This window comes from Bufo gargarizans, chromosome 3 (assembly GCF_014858855.1).
Source record: "Bufo gargarizans isolate SCDJY-AF-19 chromosome 3, ASM1485885v1, whole genome shotgun sequence".
In the NCBI taxonomy this organism is placed as follows: Eukaryota; Metazoa; Chordata; class Amphibia; order Anura; family Bufonidae; genus Bufo; species Bufo gargarizans.
The window spans coordinates 32,203,777-32,222,715 of NC_058082.1; positions in this window are offsets into that span (position 1 = coordinate 32,203,777).

Below are 18,939 nucleotides of genomic sequence, written 5' to 3' on the forward strand. Positions count from 1 at the left end.
GTCGTGTGCATGAGCCCTTAACAAGTACTATAGTAGAACTAATAAAAATAGAGATTTTTTTTTTGCTACTTTTCTTTTAGGCCTCATGCACATGACAGTTGTTTTTCTCAGCCTCCGTTCCGTTTTTTTTAGTTCATCTGTTTGCGTTCCCCATCCGTTGTCCATGTTTCCCTTCAGCCCAAAAAAAGTGCATATCCTACTTTTTTCACATTTGAGGACAAGGATAGACATTTATTACAAGGGATCTGTGAAAAAAAACGGATCCTCAAAAAAAACAAAAACGGATGCCGCATCCGTTTTCTTTAGCGGACGCACAATTTGCGGACGCAAAAACAACTGTCGTGTGCATGAGGCCTTAGTCTCAATTTACTGGAAAAGGTCAAGTCACGATGACACATCGTAGCAGCAATGTACTGACGGAAGAGATTCTGTCACTGACTGATCTTCAATGTTTTTTATATCTCAATCGTGTAGGGTCCGAGCCGACTAGAAGAACAGCTTGACTTTTCTTATGGTGTTCATAGATGGTTTTATGATGCCGCACATAGATATGATCATCCATCATTTACCTGTGCACTGTGGGCGCAGTCGTCACTCAGGGATCTTGGAACTTGTTCTGTCAGTTGCGCTTATCTCATGGCCAAACAGCTGAACATAGTATAACACAGGGCAGCAGTTTAATGTTCCGGCTGTCAAAGATTATCTTATCTGAAGCAGGAGAGCACATTAGAGAAATGTAGGCAGAACATGCCGCTTTTGGAGTGACTCATTTTGTGAAGAAGGAATCGGGTGTTTTGTATTTGGGTGTCTCTCTCCATTAAATCTAGGGGAATTAGAGAAGAGGCCACCTTTCCGTTGAGGCCTTATGCACATGGCTGTTGCCAGCCGGGGCCCGTAGCTGTGTGCTCCCCACATCACGGATGTGGACACATTCACTTGAATAGGTCCGCAATCAGGGGCTGCGGTGTGGAACGGAGGCACGGAACCTCACAGAACCACTATGGAGTGCTTCCATGGGGTTTCTGTCCGTGCCTCCACAACGCCAAAAAATAGAACTTGTTCTATTTTTTGCGGTGCAGACGGATCACGGACTCATTCACGTTAAATGGGTCTTGATCCGTTGTGGCAGCCACACGGATGGTGCTCGTTCATTAGGGATCTCAAATTGCGGTACCCAATGCACGGAACGGCCGAACAACGGTTGTGTGCATGAGGCCTGAGACTGAAGCTGGATTCGGGCATTGCCGGCTATTTCATCTTGCAAAACAGGGATAACAGCCTCTTCTCACAGCTAATGTTCCCAGAAGTTGTTACCCCCACCTACCAGGTGTCCTTTTAGGGCTCCTATGCACATAAATGTGTGCTGCCGTTTTCTTTTTTATTGGCCACATGCATTTTTTTATGATGTGTTTTCCAGCATGATATTTAATTGGGTGAAAAGAGTTTAGTTTTTCCCCCTATAGACAAGAATATGAAAAAATGCTATAGGCACTGTACAAGTTGATGAGTGAGTTTAAGAAGAGCACCACAGATACAAAAATACACCATAATTGAAAAAAATGCACCTATAAAAAAATGCATGTGTGTACTGCGTTTTAGAATTCCAATTGACTTTCAGCTAACACCCGGAAGTAGCTCTTTGCCCCAAAAACACATCTGTTAAAAAAAATTTAAAAGCAACAAAATAAAAAATTCTGACCACAGCAAAGTACCTTACTTTCCAAGACAAGCAATGGGCATGTTCCTATCAATCAATCTCACTTTTGATGTTGCTGTACCTTTAAGAGAGTGTATTAGCATTTAATATATCAATCTTGGTAGACTTCAAGAAAGTGTTTCTGATACCAGAAATAATAAGAAAGAAAAATAAGGAAACAAAAAAAACTAAAGCTCAACAAAGACGTATATGGATAATGATTCCCCTCCGAGGAAATTTCTTCTGTGGTGCCGTTTCCCATGCAGAATGAAAGGGAGAAATCAATTTGCTGTCAATTAGGCTTTTATTTGTGTATTGATTGACCCTGCTCGTTGTTTAGGCGCAGTTCAATGGTGGGAGAACATCGCCCTCAGGTATCAGCGCAATCATATTTAGAAACTGAATAAAGTGAAGCGGGTCGGAATGAACTTTTGTTACTTTGCAAACCCCCAAGGTGTGAGAATGAATGCCTGCCTCCGGTAAATAACTAAGGAATCCATTGAATGTAAACCCGCGTTCCGTCATCTGCATTTCATTAAATATGTTTTATGCACATTAAGTAGGAGCTACAAAATTGTAGATTTCACGACGTAAATGACTTGTGCAAAAGTGAAGGATCTTTGGTTAAAAAAAAAAAGCAAAGACAACAATAATAACATGACTTATTATTTTTAGAAAATGGGACTTTGGGGGAGTCTGCCCATGGGACTCTCCATTGTGGGCCACTACAACAGACAAAGCTGGAGCCTCTAAATTCCGGGGTTGCCAGAGCCCCAAACCATTGCTACACCAGCAGCTGCAATAGTCACAGTGAGCCCCAACATTAGCAACAGTAATGGGGCCACGCACGAAAACTGCCATCTGATCGGCAGGCTCTGTAGAAAAAGGAGTACAGCACTAGGTTACCTCTTGAAGCATATCTGCCACCACCACTGAAAGCAGAGTTTCTATACCCTTATGCTCCAGCAGTACCATTTGGGCTAAGGGGATAACCATCTCAAGCACCAGAGCATTTGCAGTTTCAACTGTGGCCACTGGAGATCGCCAATGCTTCATGTATGCAACAGGCAGAGCTACAGCTGCAAGTGATGCTTCAGAGGGCCTATTAATGGATCTGAGAGGAGAAGTGGAGGAATTCTACCTTATACAAGAAACCCTTTGAGGCATCTACAGGGACATCACCGATGGGACACATTGGCCCTGTTTATCTCTTTTGATAGCCATAATTAGTCTGCCCTTTGGTATAGATCCCAAGTTGTGCGTGTTGCACTTTCTTTTTCCCTTCTCGGGTTAAGCCAAACTCAGCTGTGTTCTAGTCATGTTCCAAAATAAGAGACTCAAATGTCACCTGTGTTTCTTGAGACCTGTTCATCTGCAATGTTAAAGGAACTGTGCCCATTCCTTTGGACTCTAACGGACCCAGATGACAGTGTAACCTGGGACTATTGTTCTTATTTTAACTGTCTATTCTACATACTTTAGCTAGTAAGATAGTTCATGAGGTTAGGTGTTACCTGTCACTCGGAACATAAGCACCTGATATTTGCCTCTGGGGTAGGTAGAAAGAGTTTAAGAATTTTTGATTTGTTAATGTTGTGTATTTGCCCTTAACCCTCTTTCTCACCACAGTATAGGGAGGTGGCAGAGCCAGCTGAGCGGCTTTGAGAATATGTGCTGTACAGCACCAACCTGAGGACGGCTTCCTTTTCCATTAATGGTGTGCACAACCCCAGTGAAAAGGGGTATCTGCAGTTGTTTGATAGTGTGCTGTTAAGGTAATGTTCTTCACTTCATGTAATGTAACGTATTGTATGCACATAATGTTCCAGCATGAACCAGATGTTGCCAGGATTAACAATCCTGGTCCAGCCCTCTCTAGAGCTTAGGCTGGCACCACGCCCTAGTTTCAAGATTTTACTTGTGCTAGGAGTAATCAGTGTGAGGACAGGCCTAGAGGAGACAGGAAGCAGAATGTAATGACCGGCAACACGCACAGGGAGGAAACCAGGGAAAGCCCTGCCCAAGGGAGAGGGAAAGGTGATGACCCCTAACTCTCCTTGCGGCTGGCACCTGACTGCCCTGACGTCCCTAGACGGGTTCCTCACCCGTGCGGCGATCACGTGCCTAAACCCTGGCTTTCCCTGAAATGAGCCCTAGATAGTGAACGGGCCGGTGGGATCGCTAGTCCTCACCACTGCACTAAGAGGGAAACACCAGGGAGAGGACAGACAAACACAGACAAACACAAACACCCAGGTGGAAGACAACAACTGTCCACAAAGGTCCAACAGGGATCCGGAGGGTAGCTGTCACGGACGGTGTACAGGAAACAAGGCAAAACAACATGCATAAATGACTCGCTGGATCCAGAAGCTAAGGAACAAAAGGGAGACCCCTGTAGAAGACCTGGGACTTTCCCTGGCTGCTCAGCCTATGCATAGATCCGAATGGTGGAGGTATGCATATCCACGTACCTTGACTATATAACCCCTGAGCACCCTACAATAGTGAGTGGACACGACCACCGGCTCCCTACACCAGACACGGAGGGAGTCAGGGTCACCTGGGATCCAGCAAACAGAAAATAACAGATAACAGTATAACACTTAACTTTGTAGAGGAGAGGAGAACCAGATGGGCATGCACACATACTCCAGGAAGAAATATAAGCCGCCCAGAAAAGCCTTCTGGGGAAGAATTTAAAGGGAAGCAATTAGTCCAACACATAACAGCTGAGAGAGGCTAACGAGAGGAGGAGCTGAATACCACAACACAGAAACTCAAAGAGGAGGTTCTGAAAGGCCTCTGTCAGAGCTTCTCAGCTGTCTGGTGGTGACAGTACCCCTCCCTCTACGAGTGGACTCCGGACACTCAGAACCCACCTTCTCAGGATGGGGCCTATGGAAAGCCCTGATGAGACGAGAGGCTTTAATGTCCGTCACTGGGACCCACATCCTCTCCTCAGGACCATACCCCTCCCAGTGAACAAGGTACTGAAGAGAACCGCGGACAAGACGAGAATCCACAATCCTAGAGACCTGAAATTCAAGATTCCCATCAACCATAATCGGAGGAGGAGGCAAAGGCGAGGGTACAATGGGTTGAACATAAGGTTTCAATAAGGACTTATGAAAAACATTATGGATCTTCCAAGTCTGAGGAAGATCAAGACGGTATGCAACAGGATTGATGACAGACAGGATTTTGTAAGGCCCAATAAACCTAGGACCCAACTTCCAGGAGGGAACCTTCAATTTGATATTCTTGGTAGACAACCACACCAGATCACCAACATTCAGGTCCGGACCAAGCACACGTCTCTTATCAGCCACACGCTTATATCTCTCACTCATGCTCTTTAGATTATCTTGAATCTTTTGCCAAATAGATGACAAAGACGAGGAGAATCTGTCCTCATCAGGTAAACCAGAAGACCCCTCTCCCGAGAAAGTCCCAAACTGTGGATGAAACCCATATGCACCAAAAAATGGTGACTTATCAGAGGACTCCTGACGACGGTTATTTAAAGCAAACTCAGCAAGGGACAAAAAAGAACACCAATCCTCTTGATTCTCCGCCACAAAACAACGCAGATATGTCTCCAGATTCTGATTGACGCGCTCTGTCTGGCCATTCGACTGCGGGTGGAAAGCAGAAGAGAATGACAACCGAACCCCCAAGCGAGAACAGAAAGCCTTCCAGAATCTGGAAACAAACTGCGTGCCCCTATCAGAGACTATGTCTGAAGGAATACCGTGCAATTTGACAATGTGATCAACAAATGCCTGCGCCAGCGTCTTAGCATTGGGCAAACCAGGAAAAGGGATGAAATGCACCATTTTGCTAAAACAGTCCACCACCACCAGAATCACAGTCTTCCCCGAGGAACGAGGCAGGTCCGTGATAAAGTCCATGGACAGATGTGTCCAAGGACGGGAAGGAATGGGTAAGGGAAGGAGAGGACCTGATGGCCGTGAATGAGGGACTTTGGCACGAGCGCAAGTCTCGCAGGCTGCCACAAAACCCTCAACCGACTTATGAAGCGCAGGCCACCAGAATCTCCGAGCGATGAGATCCAGTGTGGCTCTTACCCCCGGGTGCCCAGCAAGGACCGTATCGTGGTGTTCTTTAAAAATCTTGTGTCTTAAAGCGAGAGGCACAAACAACCTCCCAGGAGGACAAAGATCAGGAGCCTCTGACTGGGCTGCCTGCACCTCTGCCTCCAATTCAGGAAAAAGAGCAGAGACCACCACACCTTCAGCCAAAATGGGACCCGGGTCTTCAAAATTCCTGCCTCCCGGAAAACAACGTGACAGGGCATCTGCCTTCACATTCTTAACTCCAGGGCGGAACGTGACAACAAAATTAAACCTAGAAAAGAACAACGACCATCTGGCCTGTCTCGGGTTCAGACGCTTGGCTGACTCCAAGTAGGCCAGATTTTTATGGTCAGTAAATACGGTAATAGGGTGTCTGGCTCCCTCTAGCCAATGGCGCCATTCCTCAAAAGCCAACTTGATGGCCAACAATTCCCTATCTCCCACATCGTAATTTCTCTCTGCGGAGGAGAGTTTTCTTGAGAAAAAGGCACACGGTCGCCAATTGGCAGGAGAGGAACCCTGAGACAAGACCGCCCCCACACCCACCTCAGAAGCATCAACCTCAACTATGAAGGGTAACGCAACATCAGGTTGCACCAAGATGGGAGCGGAAGCAAAACTCTCCTTGATATCAGAAAAAGCCTTACGCGCCTCTACTGACCAAGAAGAAAAATCTACCCCCTTTCTGGTCATATCAGTGAGTGGTTTAACAATAGAAGAATAATTCAAAATGAACTTCCTGTAATAATTGGCAAAGCCCAAAAAACGCATCAGCGCCTTTTGATTCTCAGGAAGCTCCCACTCAAGCACAGCGCGGACCTTCTCGGGGTCCATGCGAAAACCAGAAGCGGAGAGAAGAAACCCCAGAAATTGAATTTCTGGAACCGCAAACACACATTTTTCCAGTTTCGCATATAATTTATTCTTCCGCAGGATGAGCAAGACCTGACGTAAATGTTCCTTATGAGTTTTGAAATCGGGAGAAAAAAATCAAAATGTCATCCAAATACACCAATACAAATTTTCCCATCAAATGATAAAAAATGCTGTTCACGAAATGCTGAAAAATGGCTGGGGCATTCATCAAACCAAAAGGCATAACCAAGTTTTCAAAATGGCCCTCAGGGGTATTGAAGGCCGTCTTCCATTCGTCCCCTTCTCTGACCCTGACCAGGTTGTATGCCCCTCTTAAATCTAATTTGGAAAAGACTTTAGCCCCAACAACCTGGTTAAATAGGTCCGGGATCAGAGGAAGCGGATAAGGGTCACGAATTGTGATATTGTTCAGCTCCCTGAAATCCAAACAAGGTCTTAAAGAACCATCTTTTTTCTTAACAAAGAAAAAACCAGCGGCAACAGGTGACTTCGAGGGTCGTATGTGTCCCTTTCTCAGACTCTCAGAGATATAAGCACGCATAGCGATCCTCTCAGGTTGGGAAAGATTGTATAAACGAGATTTAGGCAGCTTGGCGTCTGGGATGAGATTAATAGAGCAATCGTACTCCCTGTGCAGGGGCAAATCCTGAACTCCACTCTCAGAGAAGACATCCGAAAATTCAGAGAGAAAAGATGGTACAGTCTTAGTAGCAACCTCAGAAACAGATGTCATGAGGCAATTCTCTCTGCAAAAGTCACTCCAACCATTTATTTGCTTCGCTTGCCAATCAATGGTGGGGTTATGCTTAGTGAGCCAGGGCAGCCCCAACACCAGAGGGGTGGGCAAACCGCTAAGGACGAAACATGACACATCCTCAATATGAGCATCACTCACAATTAAATGGATATTGTGAACTATGCCCTTTAATGATTTCTGAGAAAGTGGAGCGGAATCGATAGCAAAAACAGGAATATCCTTTCTCAAAGCGCACACCTGGAAACCATGAGTTATCGCAAAGTGATTATCAATGAGATTGACCGCTGCTCCACTATCCACAAAAATCTCACAAAAAATGTTCTTGCTCTCTAGCGCCACCCTAGCCGTCAGGACAAAACGGGAACTACAAGCAAACGGAAAACCTTCAATCTCCGCCTCAACCCTGCCAATAGTAACAGATGGAACATTTTTCAAAGATTTTTTCCTCTTTGTTTCTTTATTATACCCAGAGAACTGCCTGAATCTCCTAGAGGGACAAATATTTGCCAAATGATTAATACCTCCACAACAAAACCAAACCCTCCCATGCGGGCTGAATCTTCTATTGTCAGAAGCAATCAACCCCAGCTGCATGGGCTCCTGCTCAGAAGGGGCTGACAGCGACTGAGACCCCTGCGCAGAGAATGGGACCGCTGCACAGTCCTGGGACAGAGTATGACAGGAAGGAGAGATCTCTCCTCTCTCTCTAAGACGCCTGTCAATACGAACGGCCTGAGACATAGCAGAGTCCAAAGAAATAGGCCTTTCATGAAAGGCAAATGCATCTTTCAATCCCTCTGAAAGACCATGGCAAAATTGACTTCGGAGTGCAGCATCATTCCAACCAGTATCAGCTGCCCATCTCCGAAATTCTGAGCAGTATATTTCTGCGGATTGTTTACCCTGGCATAATAGACGTAGTTTAGACTCAGCCAGAGCAATACGATCCGGATCATCATATATCTGACCCAGGGCTAAAAAGAATTCATCCACTGAACGGAGGGGCCGTGCCCCCTCCGGCAGCGAAAAAAGGCCCAGGACTGAGCGTTACCCCTGAGCAGCGATATAATGATCCCCACCCTCCGTTCCTCATCACCAGAAGAATGGGGAAGAAGGCGAAAATGGAGTTTGCAAGCCTCTCTAAAACGCACAAAATTCTCACTACCCCCGGAGAACGTATCCGGGAGCGAGATCTTAGGCTCAGAACAAACTCCATGAACGCCAGCTGAACCGGTCACTTGAAGCTGAGAAAAAGTCCTGCGGAGATCAGCTACCTCCAATGAAAGACCCTGAAGGCGTTCAGCCAAAAGTGAAACCGGATCCATGCTTGAGACGGTTATGGCGGCTTATAATGTCACGGACGGTGTACAGGAAACAAGGCAAAACAACATGCATAAATGACTCGCTGGATCCAGAAGCTAAGGAACAAAAGGGAGACCCCTGTAGAAGACCTGGGACTTTCCCTGGCTGCTCAGCCTATGCATAGTTCCGAATGGTGGAGGTATGCATATCCACGTACCTTGACTATATAACCCTTGAGCACCCTACAATAGTGAGGGGACACGACCACCGGCTCCCTACACCAGACACGGAGGGAGTCAGGGTCACCTGGGATCCAGCAAACAGAAAATAACAGATAACAGTATAACACTTAACTTTGTAGAGGAGAGGAGAACCAGATGGGCATGCACACATACTCCAGGAAGAAATATAAGCCGCCCAGAAAAGCCTTCTGGGGAAGAATTTAAAGGGAAGCAATTAGTCCAACACATAACAGCTGAGAGAGGCTAACGAGAGGAGGAGCTGAATACCACAACACAGAAACTCAAAGAGGAGGTTCTGAAAGGCCTCTGTCAGAGCTTCTCAGCTGTCTGGTTGTGACAGTAGTGTTCTAATGCAACAATCAGAGGACGCAGCAACACAGCTCCAGTGGGTCAGAATAGATGTCCAGGCAGGAAGCTCTATATCTGGCAACCAGAGAAGTGTGAGAGGGGAATATAAGGAGGTTTGGGAGTGCTGGACAAGGAACAGCTGAGAGAAGGAACTACGGATCCCTGAGTGAGCCAAAACGGTTTGCAAAGCAAACCCAGAAAGCTACAATAGGGAAACATCCCTATCTTACATAGAGCGTGCAGCCAACCGCTGCGACCTCCTGACCCCGGGTACAACGGAGTCAAGCGTGGCTCTTGATACCCTCGTGACAGTACCCCCCTCTCTACGAGGGGCCTCTGGACACTCAGGACCAGGTCTCTCAGGATGAGAGGCATGAAAAATCCGAACTAGCCTGTCAGCGTCTACCTCAGACGCAGGAACCCACATTCTTTCCTCGGGACCGTAACCTCTCCAGTGCACCAGATATTGGAGAGAGCGGCGGACCCGACGAGAATTAATAATTTTGGATATCTGAAATTCTAGATTACCATCCACGACAACAGGAGGGGGTGACAGCGGTGACGGTTCTAGAGGTGGAACATATTTTTTGAGTAACGACTTATGAAAGACATTATGGATTTTAAAAGTCTGAGGCAACTCCAGGCGAAAAGCCACAGGGTTGATGATGGCTACAATCTTGTACGGACCAATAAACCTAGGACCCAGTTTCCAAGAGGGAACCTTCAATTTGATATTCCTAGTAGATAACCACACATAGTCATTCACTCCTAGGTCCGGACCTGGCGACCGTCTCTTATCAGCCATGCATTTGTATTTACCTCCCATATTTTTCAAGTTAGCTTGCACCTTCTGCCATACCGATGAAAGAGATGACGAAAACCGTTCCTCTTCGGGAACCCCAGAAGACCCCCCCTCTTTGAAAGTACAAAATTGGGGATGAAAACCATATGCACCAAGAAATGGTGACTTGCCAGTGGATTCCTGACGGCGATTATTTATGGCAAACTCAGCTAAGGGTAAATATGACGACCACAACTCTTGGTTTTCAGACACAAAACATCTTAGATATGTCTCCAGGTTTTGGTTGGTACGCTCAGTCTGTCCATTCGACTGAGGATGGAAAGCTGAGGAAAAGGACAAGTGAACCCCCAAACGGGAACAAAAAGCTTTCCAAAATTTAGAAATAAACTGGGTTCCCCTATCCGAAACAACATCGGAGGGGACCCCGTGAAGCTTCACGATCTCACTGACGAATACCTGAGCAAGAGTTTTAGCATTAGGTAGTGTGGGTAACGCAATGAAGTGTGCCATTTTGCTAAACCTGTCCACTACTACCAAAATAACAGTTTTACCCGCAGACAAAGGTAAGTCAGTGATAAAATCCATAGACAGATGTGTCCATGGTCTATTGGGAATGACGAGTGGTAATAGAGACCCTGCAGGACGTGTATGTGAAACTTTTGCGCGCGCACAGGTAGAACAAGAAAACACAAAATCCAATACATCCTGACGCAACCTTGGCCACCAAAAACGACGAGACAATAGCTCCAAGGTTGCTTTACCACCCGGGTGCCCAGCAAGTGCCGAATTATGATGTTCCTTTAATAATTCGAGACGTAGGTTCAACGGTACAAACAATTTCTCTGCGGGGCAAGAGACCGGGGCGTCCCCCTGGGCCTCTAACACCTTCCCCTCCAAAGCAGAGTGTACCGCAGAGACAACCACTCCTCTTTGAAGAATGGGCACCGGATCACTCACATTACCCCCTCCAGGGAAACAACGAGATAGTGCATCAGCCTTGGTATTCTTTGCCCCAGGACGATAGGTAATCACAAAGTTAAACCTGGTAAAAAATAGCGACCACCTAGCCTGTCTAGGGGTGAGACGCTTAGCTGATTCGAGGTACAGCAGATTTTTGTGGTCTGTAAACACAGTGACGGGGTGGACTGCCCCCTCTAAGAAGTGACGCCACTCCTCAAACGCAAGTTTAATAGCTAACAGTTCCCTATTGCCAATATCGTAGTTCTGTTCTGCTGCAGATAGTTTTTTAGAAAAGAAAGCACAAGGACGCCATTTGCCAGGAGACGGACCCTGAGACAGTACAGCCGCCACTCCCACCTCTGATGCATCGACTTCAACAATAAAAGGCTGAGAGACATCAGGTTGGACTAGTACAGGTGCTGAGGTAAACCTCTCTTTTAGAGAGGAAAAAGCAACTTTAGCGGCGTCAGACCATTTAGAAAAATCAGTCCCCTTCCTAGTCATGTCAGTAAGGGGTTTTACGATCACCGAATAATTTTTAATGAATTTCCTATAGAAATTCGCAAAGCCCAAGAACCGTTGTAGTGCTTTGAGGTTCTCAGGAAGATCCCAATCCAAAATTGCCTGGACCTTCCTAGGATCCATACGGAAACCTGACGCAGATAAATAATAACCTAGGAATTGTATCTCCTGAACGGCAAAAACACATTTTTCAATTTTAGCATATAATTCATCCGTCCGTAGGACCTGTAGTACTTGTCTGACATGCTCCTCATGTGTTCTCAGATCAGACGAATAAATTAAGATATCATCTAGGTATATTACCACAAACCTGCCTATTAGATGACTAAAAATGTCATTAACGAAATGTTGAAAGACGGCAGGAGCATTGGTCAGGCCGAAAGGCATAACTAGATTTTCATAATGCCCCTCAGGGGTGTTAAAAGCTGTTTTCCACTCATCCCCCTCTTTAATACGAATCAGATTGTAGGCCCCCCTAAGATCGAGTTTGGAGAACCACCTAGCACCCGCAATCTGGTTAAACAGGTCAGAAATGAGAGGAAGAGGGTATGGGTCTCGGATGGTTATCCGATTTAATTCACGAAAATCTAGGCAAGGACGCAGGCCCCCATCTTTCTTTTTAACAAAGAAAAACCCTGCAGCCACGGGTGAAGAAGAGGGTCTGATGTGTCCCTTAGCCAAACTCTCGGAGATATAATCCTTTATGGCTTGTCTCTCTGGACCTGAAAGATTATATAACCTGGTCTTGGGTAATTTTGCGCCGGGAATAAGGTTAACCGGGCAATCATAAGGACGGTGAGGTGGTAACTTCTGACAACCCTTTTCAGAAAAAACGTCCTCAAAGTCCGAAACAAAAGTAGGTAGGGTAGTTATGGAGGCGGCTAAGCAATTGCTATTTAAGCAATTTTCTCTGCAATGCTCACTCCACTCCAATATCTCCCTGGCCTGCCAATCCACCACTGGATTGTGCGCTACCAACCAGGGAAGGCCCAGCACCACCGGAGTAGGAAGCCCCTCCAGAACATAACATGAGAGCATCTCGTTATGGTGGTCCCCTACCCGAAGGTGTAAGTTATGAACAATGTGGGTGAGATTTCTCTGAGACAGAGGAGCAGAATCAATAGCAAATATGGGAATAGGTCTCTGTAGTGTACAGAGAGACAAACCCATAGTGCGGGCAAAATGGGCATCTATCAAATTTACCCCTGCTCCACTGTCTAGAAATAAAGAAATAGTCTCTGTCTTATCACCAAAAACAATAACCGCTGGCAACACAAATTGTGATGTACGTATGGAGGAAACGTATACCCCCCGGCTGACATCCTCCACACAGACTGGGGTTAGTAGTTTTCCGACGGTTTTTTTGTTTCTGAGGAAGGAGGGACAGACATTAATGAAATTACCCCTCTCCCCACAAAAAAAACAAACCCCACGCCTATGGCGAACCACAGGAGGACGGACCTGACGAGTAGTTCCTCCTAGCTGCATAGGCTCGTCTAAGTCCGTACAGACTAACTGCTGCTTGGGAGGGGTTACCAATGGCTCCGGTTTTTTCAACCTATCCCTAAGGCGTCTATCTATACGGATAGAAAGGGACATAACTGCATCAAGGGAAAAGGGGGTCTCATACAATGCAAGCGCATCCTTAACCCTTTCGGATAACCCAGAGCAGAACTGACTCCTGAGAGCCGGGTCGTTCCATTGGGTATCCGTAGCCCATCTACGGAAGTCAGAGCAATACTCCTCTACCGGCCGCTCTCCTTGTAGAAGTCTCCGTAATTTGGATTCAGCCAGTGCGACTCGGTCAGGGTCGTCATATATGAGACCCAAGGCCCCGAAAAACTCATCCACTGACCGAAGCGCTTGAGAATCAGTAGGTAAAGAGAACGCCCAGGACTGCGGGTCCCCCTGCAGCAGGGAAATAACCACACCCACCCGCTGTTCTTCATTACCAGAGGAGTAAGGGCGCAGTTTAAAGTATAATTTACAGGCCTCACGGAAAATCAAAAACTTGTCCCTTCCCCCAGAAAATCTGTCAGGGAGAGGGACCTTGGGTTCCGCAACAACCTGGTTACCAGTAACAACCGCTGGGCTTGCGGTCTGTTGTAATTGCTGCTGTTGCTGGAGGACCGATGCCTTCAATCCTGCCACCTCCAAAGACAGGCCATGAGATTGTTCGGACAGAGCAGCAATTTGATCCATACTGGATTCTAAGTAGGTAAAAAAAAAAAAATTTTTTTTTTTTACCTACACAAAAATAAGGGCCAGATATAATGTAATGACCGGCAACACGCACAGGGAGGAAACCAGGGAAAGCCCTGCCCAAGGGAGAGGGAAAGGTGGTGACCCCTAACTCTCCTTGCGGCTGGCACCTGACTGCCCTGACGTCCCTAGACGGGTTCCTCACCCGTGCGGCGATCACGTGCCTAAACCCTGGCTTTCCCTGAAATGAGCCCTAGATAGTGAACGGGCCGGTGGGATCGCTAGTCCTCACCACTGCACTAAGAGGGAAACACCAGGGAGAGGACAGACAAACACAGACAAACACAAACACCCAGGTGGATGACAACAACTGTCCACAAAGATCCAACAGGGATCCGGAGGGTAGCGTTCTAATGCAACAATCAGAGGACGCAGCAACCCAGCTCCAGTGGGTCAGAATAGATGTCCAGGCAGGAAGCTCTATATCTGGCAACTAGAGAAGTGTGAGAGGGGAATATAAGGAGGATTGGGAGTGCTGGACAAGGAACAGCTGAGAGAAGGAGCTACGGATCCCTGAGTGAGCCAAAATGGTTTGCAAAGCAAACCCAGAAAGCTACAATAGGGAAACATCCCTATCTTACATAGAGCGTGCAGCCAACCGCTGCGACCTCCTGACCCCGGGTACAACGGAGTCAGGCGTGGCTCTTGATACCCTCCTGACACAGAAATGATGTGCTCCTCAGGCATTCAGCTTTAATGCTTCCATATACTAGCAGATACCTATGTATCCTTCGCTACCATCACAGAGAGTGAGAGGGAACATTTTGGAGAATTTTTATGACTACATCAAGGGAGAGAGTCAGCAAGGTAAACAGTGTAAAGCATTACAGACTTTGTTGCTGAAAAGGGGAAACAAGTTAAGACACCTTATACACACCAGATTAGTGGACAGAGACTACAACGTTTTAGTCAGCAAGGTGATCAGCGCAGGGGCGTAGCTATAGGGGGTGCAGAGGTAGCAGTCGCTACTGGGCCCAGGAGCCTGAGGGGGCCCAAAGACCCTTGGGCCACATAAGAAGACATCGGTATTATAGAACGTGCATGCTGGTTAAGTTACACCTCTGGCTGAAGGGAAATGGTTAGGTCAAGAATTTGACATGGGAGGAGTGCTGTTTCAATTTTTGCCTCAGGGAGCACAAAGGCAATGTGCTCCCCTGCTCCTGGCCACAAAGCACTGAGGGAAGGGGGGCCCGAGCTGAACTCTCGCACCAGGGCCCATGAGCCTTTAGCTACGCCCCTGGATCAGCGTACAGCATTTCAAACCAACAACTAGTTCATATACCCTGCACATGTTCACACACTGGCCATTGCACCATTTCAGGCCCTGCGTTACTCCCCAAAGGGCATTTAACATCATTAACCCAAACTACCATCAGGCAGGAGCCCATGACTACAGGGAGTATACGGAGGGAATATAAGGTTCCCCTCCTTCCTTGCAATGACACCAGGGAGCAAAAACCCGTTGTAATACACAGTGACCCATTATAACAAGGCCACTGCCATGCCCATCCTCTTCTCTGGCACCTCAGTTGCTCACTGCATATGGAGTTGGACGTAAAACAACTCTGTACACTGTGAAGTATCTGTGCAGGGGTACTGCAGCTCGACTCCTATTCCAGTGAATATGAGCTGATCTGCAGCGTGTCAGAGACTACACAGTGTACAGAAACTTCTGCTTTCACTCCATACTATGTATAGTTTATGACTACCAAAACAGTTGATTGGTGGGGGTGCCAGGTCTCGGACCCCTACCCATCTGATATTGATGACCTATCATGATGATAGGTCCTAAAAATCCATAGCCTAGACAACCCCTTTAAGGGTATGTTCACACATGGTGCATACACTTCAGATTAACCAGTGCTGGACTGCATGCAGAGAGTCTGCAGCGCATTACAATTGTCAACAAAGTGGATTAGATTGGACCTAATCTCATTTACATGCAGCAGAAGAAAGTCTGTGGCAGAAATTGACCTGCAGTGCAGAACTTAAATCTGCAGCATATACAATACAGACCAAAAGTTTGGACACACCTTCTCATTCAAAGAGTTTTCTTTATTTTCATGACTATGAAAATTGTAGATTAACACTGAAGGCATCAAAACTATGAATTAACACATGTGGAATTATATACATAACAAAAAAATGTGAAACAACTGAAAATATGTCATATTCTAGGTTCTTCAAAGTAGCCACCTTTTGCTTTGATTACTGCTTTGCACTTTCTTGGCATTCTCTTGATGAGCTTCAAGAGGTAGTCACTTGAAATGGTCTTCCAACAGTCTTGAAGGAGTTCCCAGAGATGCTTATCACCTGTTGGCCCTTTTGCCTTCACTCTGCGGTCCAGCTCACCCCAAACCATCTTGATTGGGTTCAGGTCCGGTGACTGTGGAGGCCAGGTCATCTGGCGCAGCACCCCATCACTCTCCTACATGGTCAAATAGCCCTTACACAGCCTGGAGGTGTATTTGGGGTCATTGTCCTGTTGAAAAATAAATGATGGTCCAACTAAACGCAAACCGGATAGAACAGCATGCCGCTGCAAGATGCTGTGGTAGCCATGCTGGTTCAGTATGCCTTCAATTTTGAATAAATCCCCAACAGTGTCACCAGCAAAGCACCCCCACACCATCACACCTCCTCCTCCATGCTTCACGGTGGGAACCAGGCATGTAGAGTCCATCTGTTCACCTTTTCTGCGTTGCACAAAGACACGGTGGTTGGAACCAAAGATCTCAAATTTGGACTCATCAGACTAAAGCACAGATTTCCACTGGTCTAATGTCCATTCCTTGTGTTCTTTAGCCCAAACAAGTCTCTTCTGCTTGTTGCCTGTCCTTAGCAGTGGTTTCCTAGCAGATATTCTACCATGAAGGCCTGATGCACACAGTCTCCTCTTAACAGTTGTTCTAGAGATGTGTCTGCTGCTAGAACTCTGTGTGGCATTGACCTGGTCTCTAATCTGAGCTGCTGTTAACCTGCGATTTCTGAGGCTGGTGACTCGGATGAACTTATCCTCCGCAGCAGAGGTGACTCTTGGTCTTCCTTTCCTGGGGCGGTCCACATGTGAGCCAATTTATTTGTAGCGCTTGATGGTTTTTGTGACTGCACTTGGGGACACTTTCAAAGTTTTCCCAATTTTTCGGACTGACTGACCTTCATTTCTTAAAGTAATGATGGCCACTCGTTTTTCTTTACTTAGCTGCTTTTTTCTTGCCATAATACAAATTCTAACAGTCTATTCAGTAGGACTATTATCTGTGTATCCATCTGACTTCTCCACAACGCAACTGATGGTCCCAACCCCATTTATAAGGCAAGAAATCCCACTTATTAAACCTGACAGGGCACACCTGTGAAGTGAAAACCATTTCAGGTGACTACCTCTTGAAGCTCATCAAGAGAATGCCAAGAGGGTGCAAATCAGTAATCAAAGCAAAAGGTGGCTACTTTGAAGAACCTAGAATATGACATATTTTCAGTTGTTTCACACTTTTTTGTTATGTATATAATTCCACATGTGTTAATTCATAGTTTTGATGCCTTCAGTGTGAATCTACAGTTTTCATAGTCATGAAAATAAAGAAAACTCTTTGAATGAGAAGGTGTGTCCAAACTTCTGGTCTGTACTGTATATTCACATCACAGCTTTCTACCCCAAATTCATCTATTGCAGTGCAAATGGTGAATTCCTTCCACTGTGCAACTGTGATGCTTAAAAAAAACCAAAAACAAAATTGGGCTGCTAGCTGGCTCTTACACATTAGAAAAAAAAAAAATGAGTACTGTAGCTTTAAATAGCAAAGCAAACACAAGATTATCAATGGCTGGCTGCAAAAACTGCAAATAATCTGCATTTAAATTAATCAGATTTTGTAATGGATTAATCTGCAATATCTGCTGTGGATTTTTTGTTTTTAATAAATTTACATCCCCAGTGGAGGTACCCTAATAATGTCTCCCTCAGGGGGTTTCATGCCCATCTCTATGTCTCCAGGAGCAGTAAAGACAGCAGTAATTGTTGATATCGCTATATGGATAAAGATTGTATTATGACTGATATTGTTCTGCTTTGTGGCTCCATAGATTTAACAAAAGCCTTTACAAAAAGCACATGATTCACTGCTATCAAGCTTACCGTACCCCAGTGCAGGAATTATGCTTAGTAGCTTCTGTTTAAATACATTCTTCCACTAAGACGTCCTTATCCAAATCACAATCCCAGATCATGTCATTATGCACAGCGTGAAACGCATCAGCTTAGAGCTCTGCCTCCTGCTCAATACCATCCCCACAATCAGATGCTCTAGAAAGCACATGGAGAAGCCTCCACCTGAAACAAAGTAAGAAATATACAGATATAATGAGAATGAAGTCATTGAAAACTCCTTGGCTGCATGTGACACAGTGACTTCTAGAATTACCGGTGGCTATTACATGATACTGTCACGGAAGGTGTACAGGAAACAAGACAATACAAAATGAATATATGACTCACTGGATCCAAAACTAAGGAACAAAAAGGGAGACCCCTGCATAAGACCTGGCACTCTCCCTGACTGCTCAGCCTATGCGAACATCCCAATGGTAGATGATCGCATATCCTCGTACTTCGACTGTATAACACCTGAACACCCTATAATAGTGAGGGGACACGACCACCAGCTCCCTACACTAGACACGGAGGGAGTCAGGGTCACCTGGGATCCAGCAAACATAAAATCACAAATGAATGTACAACACTTATCTTGTAGAAGATTGGGAAATAGGATCAGCATGCACACACACTCCAGGAAGTTGTATAAACCGCACACTAATGCATTATGGGGAGGACTTTAAAGGGATGCAATCAGTCCAACTACAAGACAGCTGAGAGAGGCTAACGAGATGAGGAACTGAAAACCAAAACAAAGAAAGCTCAAGGAGGAGGTTCTGAAAGGCATCTGTCAGAGCTTCTCAGATGTCTGGTTGTGACAGATACATGGAAATAGCCAAATGGATATATAAATTGATACATATGGAATATATAGATGATAGAAAAAAAGATACATTTACGATAGATAGATAGATAT